Genomic DNA, 10,167 nt, shown 5'->3' with positions numbered 1-10,167 from the left:
TTAGAAGTATTCTAAATATGTGCCCCAAAGGAAGGGATGTAACAAAAAATCTTTAATGTAGCTAAAAATTTTCCCAAGAAAGCAATAAAAAAGTTAACTTATTTTGAAACATATTTTGTGAGGATGATGTTTGGACTAAAAAAATATAATAAAAAGAGGGTTTCAAACATGTTTATACCGGATGTTGGAGAATGTAGCTAATGTTGTATCGAATTCAACACTTATTCGACCTTCAATGAAGTATCTTTATAAGTCAAGGGTATTTTCATGATTCTTGATTGGCTTCTTTGTTGATCGCTTGCTATACAGCCAGGACTAAAGACCTTTTTCAATATCATAGTACGATGCAAAATTTGTATGATAATGTTTTCGGCTTTGTCAATTAAATTTATGTTGGCTGAGTATGATCCTTTATGTGATTTATAAATGATACATGAACAGTTATATGTTTAGCATGACCAAAACTTACGTAAGTTGTGAACCTCTAGCATGCGTATGTTACATGAAATTATAAATTCAAAAATATTTATTCTCATTTCCTTCCCATATATAGTTTTCTTTTGACTCTGAGATACATTGACATTGATGTGTTAAGATTTTCTAATTTATTGATATGATAAATCAATTCTATCCTTTATCGCACATCAGTATCATCCAAACATAGATAGAAAGTAATTTCACATATCATTGATATATTGTTTTTAATCATAGTGAAATGATATATCAGTGATAAACTTAATAACGAAAGAACATTCAAATAATTAAAGATGATAAATAAAAAAGTTCAATAACATTGATATAATATTTCTAGTTTATTAATAATGTAAAATCACAGTATACTTAAGAAAATGAACATGCAAAAAAATTGTCTAATAGTAAATGAAATAAAACAATATAATTATTATATACTACATTTGCAAATAGTTCTAGATTGAGCTAAATTTGCTATTACTGTGTAAGATTGCCATATATGCAATTGTCCAATGATAATTTACATATTACATTCAAGAACCACTAGCTTGAATTAGAAGGAAAATGAAATATGTAAGAAAAGGGAAGAATCGTTCTTTGACTCTGTGTACTTTTGACGGAAGATAAAAGCTTCCAGTTTGAGCATTCCTTTCAAACAAAGTGTCATATTCATGCACAGGTATAATTTAGTCCTTGAATTTTCAAAATTCACGTTCTTTATCTCTAATTCTTGAGAAATAGGTTTAAAAGATCCAAAGTTAATTTTTTCATTTACTAAAGTAACGTAATAATATTTTTATTATTTTAATGCAGACATGGAAATTATAAAATGTAACACATAAAAAGATTAATAACAAAAAAATAAACCCCTCTCTCTTTCCTCCTATTCCTCCAAATAATAATAAAATTAGACGAGAGCGAAGTGTGAGAGAGGAGTTTTTTGTTTTTCTTAATTTTATTGTTTTTTACATTTTAAATTTTCATGTCAACATTAAAGTATAATAAAATTTTATTTTGTTAACATAACAAACGGAAATGTTAACATAACAAACGGAAAATCTAACCCAAAGACCTTTTAAACATATTTCTCAAAACTTAGAAATAAAAAAGTACATTTAGAAAATTCATGAACCAAATACACTTATTATTATTGAGAACTTAGGGACCAAAAACTTTTTTCCCAAAGTTTTACATCTATTAGTCAACGAAAGATTAATAATTGTAAAATATGTGCAATATAAAACACAGTTTTCATTTGCAAATGGCTTATCCAAATGTCACAGGCTACAAAAGATAACAAATTCTTTTGACCATTTGCCGAAGATCTAAGAAGACAATGATGTAAGAGATAGAAATTCAGGATGTTAACATCCCCCAACTACATTAAACAAATAAGAGCTTTGATATATATTTCAATCACCTGAAGCAGAATTAAACTATGTGCACACAGAACTTTGTTCTTACTGGCAAAACGATTGTACATCTCAAGCTCACATTTACATTATATGGCCAACTTCCGATTGGAAAGGAAAAAAGAGTACTTACTTGCAAGAGCTTGATGGTAGGCTTGAATAAAGGCCCTCGTAGCCCATAACAATTAAATTGGCAAGAATTTTTGCAGCCTGTCCAAATACATATAAGCAAAGAGGCTCTATTATAGGAAGTTCTCAAAACTGAATAAGACAATTTAAAAAATTATGTAATATATACTCCTCTCCTTTGTCAAAATTAAAGACATCATCGACAAAGCAGTAGTAAACACAACAGTTCTAATTAGGTAGCGCTAATTCGAAAGGTAAAAAAAATACACTGAAAAAAAAAAGAAAACATGACACAAGTGATACACAAATATGTTTCGAATATGTTTGCCTTCAAATGATTTAAAAAACTGAGAGCGCAAGAAAATTCAGCATCATTTCACAAAACCAACATATCCGGATAAATACAAAGATGTAATATGGGGAAAAAATTCCACAACACAACTCTAGTCTTTTCACGAAGAAAACTTGGGAATGAAATAAAAGAGACAGTTGCAAATATAGAAATCAAAACTGATGCATTAGTAGATATAACATAATATAAAAAAATGAGAAAAATTGAAAATTAGAAAAAGTAACACCTTGAAAAAGACTCATCTTTCATCAAAGACAACGTTGGTGTATGAAATTATATGATTGTATGGGTAATCAAGGTCATAAAATTGAAAAACTTAAACTAAGTTAATGTAGTTAATTCCAAAAATAAATTAAAATTTTTAAATATGAATATTTATTGAATGGGGGACGAATGTTCAAATGTTCCCTTGAACCACAATGGCCCAACACTAAGAATGTGTTTGTTTTAAGGATTGGGATTGGATAACTCTTGTTTGAGATAAGGATCTGGGAAGCTTGGATTCCTACACCATTTTTCCATAGTTTTGAATACTAAACATTAATCAAACCCAGTCAACTTCCGGACACTATCTTCCGTGAACGTCGTTGGCCAACTCGAGCCACCACCTTTGACGATCGCCGTTGGCCAATCTCCAGCCACCAACTCTGGCGATCGCCTCTGGCCACCACTTTCGAGGACCCCCTCCGGTGAACATTAAGCCCTTGGTTTAATTACGATAATACTTTTTAAAATACACTTTCTATTTCTTTTAAGCAATTTTCTTTTTGAGCTTTTATAATTATTGTTATTATTAGATTATCTTTTTTAATTCTCTCTCTTCCATTCTTTATTTAAATTTAAGTTTCCTTCATTTTAGGAGATTTCATTTATTTTCTATATTTACTAGTTGAAAATCGATCACCAATTTATTGAGATCTGAAGTATGTGTTGAATATACTAGTAATATAGTGAAAATGTAAATATACATCACATATACATTGTTTATTTTTTGGCATGTTTAAAAATATACTGAAAAATGTGAATATACATCAAATATATTGTTCAGTATATAAAACAATATATTATACAAATTGTATTGTTCATACACTTATCAAATATACACTAATTTATTTATAAAAAATTCAAATATATAGTGCTATATATATCAAGTATACCTCGTTTTCTCCTTCAAAGCTTCTCATTAATTCTTGTTTTCATTTATGAGGGCAAAGGTTTTTGAATTTTTGGAGATATTTTCCTTATGCATAGGTTCTTAAAAGAAAACTATTTTGGAAAGTTCATAACCACAAGAAACTTTCCTTACATGCTAAGAGCTAAAAAAGTATATTGTGCCATATTTTTGTTCAAATAATAGTTCATTACACTGCAGTGATATAATTAGGTATATTTATTTAGGCTATGTGCATAGAAAGCCCTAATTTAATTTAATGTTTTCATTTTTTTCCGTTGGTCAATTTAACTAGTTCGAAGATTTAAAATTATTTTTTAAACATAAAGAATAAATATATTGGTAACAACTTAGCACTAAATAAAAATTAAGACTTATACTAATTTATTTCAATTTTGAGATGCATGTCACAGTAAAAAAATTGATCATTTTCAAATTAGGTAAAGTGAAAAAGCCCTATGAAGTTTTATCTCAAAACCTTGTAAAATCAGAATAAAAAATTACTAAAATAATAAATTAATAAAAATTATAAAAAATTTAGTCACATCTCTATTTCAAAAGGAAAAAAAATAAATATTCTTCTAAATTTTTAGTTTATTTTAAACTTAACTATATTAAAATAATTAAGATGACAAGTTTGAACAATCTAAAATCTAACCATCGATTAAATACAAGAAAATATTTCACAAACTCAAGATTTATAAACCTGTACTTTATTCCTAGACTTCCTAAGTCTGCACTCCAAACACAAGTTTCTTAAACCCAGATTTCATGCTTCTGTATTTAAAAAAAAAAAAAAAAAAAAAAAAAACTTTTTTTCTGCTCTTTTCCATTGGGATTAGTGATGTTAAAAAAAATCCGATGACTCAAAAAAATCGATCAACCCAATCCAACCCGTGTGGTTTGGTTTGGGTTATCAACTCATTTGGGTTGGGTTGGGTTAAAATAAATGAAAACTTTATGGGTTGGGTTGGTTCATGGGTTCACCTAATATAACCCAAACCAACCTGAATTTATTATTAACTTTAAAATATATTCTTTTATTACTTATAATACAATTATTTAATACATATATTGATTTTAATTTTATTTAATTCCAAATTTTTTTTGAATAATTTATTATTCAACAACTCTTAAAAGTAGTTTCTCTACACTTTAGAAAGAAAATTTTCACTATATAAATTGAAATTGAGTTGTTAATCTTAATTCAATATATGAAAACAATTAAATAGAATTTTACATATTTATGTTTTACTTCTTTTTATAACAAAATTTTAAATAAATTACCCGATTAATCCGAACCAACCCAACCCAAATATTTCATGGTTGGGTTGGGTTGGGTTCATTTTTTAATAAGGGTTATTTGGGTTGAAAAAGTTTATAATCCGAACAATTGGGTTGGGTCTAAAAAGTCTTTGAACTCAACCCAACCCATGAACACCTCTAATTGAGATTACCGCATTCCATAAACCAAACCAATAAAACCCCCTAAATCCTTTCTGGTTACAAATTGTTTAGCTTTGCAGATTGTTTGTAGGGGAAAATATGTTTTGGTTCTTAGATTTTAGGTCTAGTTTCTATTTAGTCTCTAGATTTTAAAATTTTAAATGTGTTTAGTTCTTAAGTTTTGAGTTTGGTTTCAATTTAGTTCCTAGGATTTCAAAATGTTACAATTTACCCTTGCTATTTGAGTTTTTTTTTTTAAGCTGGTCCCAGATTTCAAAATTTACACTTTTAACCTTGATTTTTCACTAAATACTCATTTCTAGTTTTTAGTATTAATGTATGTTAATAAATTTAAAATAATTATAATAATTATAATGAAATAAGTTTCACTATTTTTCATCACTTTTAGAATTAAATTTAAAATTTCAGTTAATAATTATTTAAAAGTAATTAAAAGACATTGACATCAATGATTGAAAGTGAGTATTTAATTAAAAATTGATGTTAAAAACGTAAAATAATCTTGAAACCTAGGGAAAAAACTGAAACAAAATTCAATATTAATGGTAAAATTACAATATTTTGAAATCTAAGGACCAAATGGAAACTTGGTCCAAAACCTAAGGACTAAAAAAGTATTTTTTTCCTTGTTCTTATTATTAATAGTTTATGAAAATTAATTGTATAGAAAATTTAGTTCTTTTTTTAAAAAAGTTTAATAAATATTTTGCCCGTGTTTGGGACACCAACAAAAAGTTGGTGAAGTGGTTATTATAGCCCATTCCATGTTTGGAGGACCAAATATATCAGTGGTGCGTATAACTATACAATTAAGTATAGTAAATACTATTTAAAAACCTTATTTTCTTCTCTATTACAATGTTTACTATTTCTTATCCAAACAAAAATATGTTATACTCCAAACACAAACTATTTTAGTTATTTCCTAACTAAAATAATCTATACCCTAAACAACAACCATTATAACTCATCAACAATAATAACTCCAAAGCTTAGGGAGAGATTATAATTTAATGGCATTGTCTCTCACTAATTTCCCTTATAGAGTTTCAATTTGCCCCTCTGCTAGAGGTAACGAGCTCACGAAACCGAGCTCGGCGTTCTTATGGTTTGCATTCCGTATGAAAAAAAAAACGCTCTTTCTTCCACCCTACGGCGGAGTGTGCGGTGGGAACTTAGGGAGAGAGTGAGAGTGAGAGGGAAAAATTGACACTTAGGGAGTTTTTCTTTTCACCTTCATTTGATTTTGCGGCTGAACATAGCAATTAGGAGGAGATGAAGATGAAACCTACCGAGCATGGTAGTCTTTGGAAAAACTTAATTGACACGAAATACACGAAGGACAACCCCGTCAATAAAAAGGAATCCTGACACCAATTAGTCAATCAGTGGATCGCCCTAGCAATAGTAATAATGTAGATACTATTTGCTGGAGCCTTGCCCCCAATGAAATCTAGAATGTTAAAATCTCTAAAAAATTACTTTGTTGCTACAAATAACTCGACATATAACATTTAAGTGGGAACTTTATAGTCTTTCATGATGCCCAAGAAATGCAATTTTCTTTCTTCAATGTACTTCAAAAGACGATCTTAGAAGAGATGAGAAAAGTAGAAAACTGGTAAAAGAGTTATTGTATTCGATGATTGTATTCTCATGGGAGAGTTCAAACTAAATACAAGAAAAGGAGAAGACCAATACAGTAGAGAAGGAAAAGACAAAAGAGGAGTAGATGAACAACTTTGACCAAACCATAGACCTACTACCAAAGAGACAAAATACAACCCCTAAATCAAGAAGCTGCAGTTAAGTACAAATATTAGATATTGACTGTGTTGTAACGTCAGATCTTAACTATGTTGTAACATCCCCTCTCAAATGAGCGCCGGAGTTGGAAAGGCCGAGTTTGTCCCAGAGATAGTGGAATCGAGAGATATGCAGTGGTTTAGTGAGGCAATTATTGATTTGATCAATAGAAGGAACATACCGAATATCGAGCTGATTAGCTAAAACTTGATCACAAACAAAGTGAACATCAATTCTTGGTGCTTTATGTTGATGATATTTTGTTCATGGGGAACGAGACAAGCTTCCTTACTAACGTAAAGAGATGGTTAGCAACACAGTTCCAAATGATAGATTTGGGTGATGCTCAATATGTTCTAGAGATGGTTATCGCTTACACGATCGGTTCTTCCTTCTACCTCTACCAAACTCTCTGAAGACCACGCTTTGGGTTCTCACTCCGAGAATACTTAAGGCTTCTTTCTGGTAGTGTCGTCCCCGTTGCATTCGTGTGTTTGCGATTGTTCGTGCTGCTGTAGTCGATACATCTGTTGGGCATTGGTTGATCGGGTAGAAGTCTTCCACTGCATTGAGTTCCATAGTTTGAAGAACGTCTTCAACTGGTACGAGAACTCTCTCCCTTGTTATTTCTTGTTCAAAACATGCCATTAATTACTGTTTGTTTGCTTAACTGTGCATTTGAATGTATATGGTGTATTTCGGTCATTGTGAAATTGGAGCGATGCGAACGCGCTCATGGAACTCTTCGTTAAGAGATCCTGCAATTGGTATCAGAGCTAGGTTTTGATACTCCAATTTCATATGTTGCAACAAAATGACATTTACATTCTTGGTGCGTGCATTTCTACACTGTTTAATTATTAAATTGTTGTGGATGTGCGGGATTAATGGATGTTTTCGTGGATGATTAGCCTCGGTTTTGATTTAATTCTTTTACATTTGTGGTTGTTTGTAAAGGTCCCTACGTTTTTTGGCATTAATAATTGTTATCGAGTCTGTATTCAAAGTCTGTTTAAAGTTTTGAGTCGTTCGTGAAGAAGATCGGAGCAAGCATTGCGGTTCTTCGAGGAAGGAGGCGATCAAGGGTTGATCGCATTGTGTAGATGATGAAGTACGCGATCGCTGTTGATCGTATCGTGCAGACGATGGGTTACGCGATCGCTGTTGATCGCATTAGTTAAACGATGGGGCATGCGATCAAGGGTTGATCGCATCGTATTGACGATCGGGTACACGATCACAGAGTATGGGGTCATGTAGATAATGGGATGCTCGCATATCATTGCGCACGCATGTACTGGACGATCGTTTAGGTTAGCAAGCTTCATCGCTTAGTAATTGATTAAACGATCGCTTAGTAATGTAAGGTAAATCGTTTACCTGTCGTCGCGTTAAGCGATCGCATAGATGATCAGGCTTTGCAGCCTCGTTGTCATCTACGCGGTCGTTTAATTTTGCTTCTATCATCTAGTGTGCGCTGGACGATCGTCTACCTACTGCATTTACTACACGATGGAGTCCTCCTGGCGGTTCAAGACCCGATTCTCCTGTGAATCGATTGGCTCGATGAAAAATGTAATAGATAGGGTTATTTCATTCTGGTTTTTGTAAAGGCTCATCCCGGTCCATTAATCCTTTATTTATTACATGCAATGTATGTTTTTTTATATGTCATATGGTATGCACATATAGTAAATCCTACCTAAGGTTATGCAATAGTCATGCATCATCTCTTTATTGTAATTGTTATAATTTAGAGAAGCATGATTTAATTATGTAAGAGCATGCTCATGCATCATATAATATAAGAGTTATATTTATATATGCATAAAAAGAATTGACATGCATCATCGTTATATTATAATTGTTATAGTATAAGGGTAAATGATAGCATGTTTGCTTGGTTGTTATGCGTTATATCAAAGTTATATATAGTAATGACCGAAAATTGCATGAAGCATGACACATGGGTTACTTTATAAATGTTATAAACACCTCATTGTGCACAATGGTTTTAGTTGTTTCTTTTTAAAAGTTAAAAAGAAATTAGAACTAAAAGAAATAAGAAAGACATGCATGTTTACTTAGGTTTAATTCATGGTTTTAAAGTGTTTAAAACTTGGATCACATAGACCTAAGATCACGGTTCTAATATGATTAGCAACCCTATGCCTTTAATCTTTTAATCAGTTTAATAGGATTAAATTGGCTAATAAAAAGTTAAAGTGTAGCACATTTATCTATAAGGGACCTTTTGTCTAAGGCGGGTTCTGTCTAGGCTAAGGTATTTAAGTTGATGAAAACGTAATACTCCTACTTGAGAACTTACCTGGAAAGGTGAATTAGATAGATTTGATGCATGCATGCAAGTTAAGGACAATCCATTAAAGTGTTCAAATGTGACTACTTGAACTTGTTCTTTTTTTCATAGACAAACGTTATTTATGAGTAGAGTTTAAAAGGTCGACTTAGACTAAAATCAGTCGTCAGATTGTCTAGGTTAATGAACCCCTAGGTAGAACATTCAGTGGGAGGTACTTGGGGCATGAGATGCTTCACTTAAACCTTTCACGTTTCTCAAAATATCTACACCGTGAGATCTACCCTCGACCTTGCGGCACCTTTGGCGTGTCCCCCTAACGGATGGTGTTTCGGTAGGTCAATATCAAGGTGGATGGAGAGAGTGTTCATAGTAAGTGGAAGCGGAAAGTGTGGCATCATATCCCTCGGTCTCTCTCGTTAGGTTGAATAAAGTTACTGCGCATCGCCTCCAGGCACCCTGGGAGTGTCCCCCTAAAGAATGAAAGTTTTGCGCATTTTTTTATTTGATCTCCTGTAAGAGGATAAGGTAACTTAGTCTCTTGTCCTAATCTGCTTCTTTCCTATGGTGGGCTCATTAGGGTAGGACTTTGGTACCGAAAGCAAGGGATCACACTTACGTGGAATAGTTAAAGGTTAATGATTATGGACCGAAAAATGGTGGTTGTTAGGTTCAGTTCCAAGAGTTGGTTCTGCCTAATGGTTGAGAATGTCTCATCCCAGCGAAGGGGCAACTGATCACCCCACCGGTGATGTTTGTCCTGCTTCACTGGGGCACCATTGCAAAATAGAAGTCTATATCTTAGGGTACTTGAAACTGTTTTGCAAAATTGATTGGTTTAAAAGTGGTTTAGCGACATCTAATAAAATTTTGTTTGTATTTTCAGCAACTTTTTCATAATGGCAACAGCCATGTTGGCATTGTTAAGCACCGAAAAACTTACTGGCGATAATTTCGCAACATGGAAACACATGATCACGATGATCCTGATCATCGAGGATCTCATGTTCGCTCTCACGGAGGTTTATCCACCTATTCC

Source organism: Benincasa hispida, chromosome 8, assembly GCF_009727055.1.
Source record: "Benincasa hispida cultivar B227 chromosome 8, ASM972705v1, whole genome shotgun sequence".
NCBI classification, from domain to species: domain Eukaryota; kingdom Viridiplantae; phylum Streptophyta; class Magnoliopsida; order Cucurbitales; family Cucurbitaceae; genus Benincasa; species Benincasa hispida.
This window is presented reverse-complemented; position numbering follows the sequence as displayed.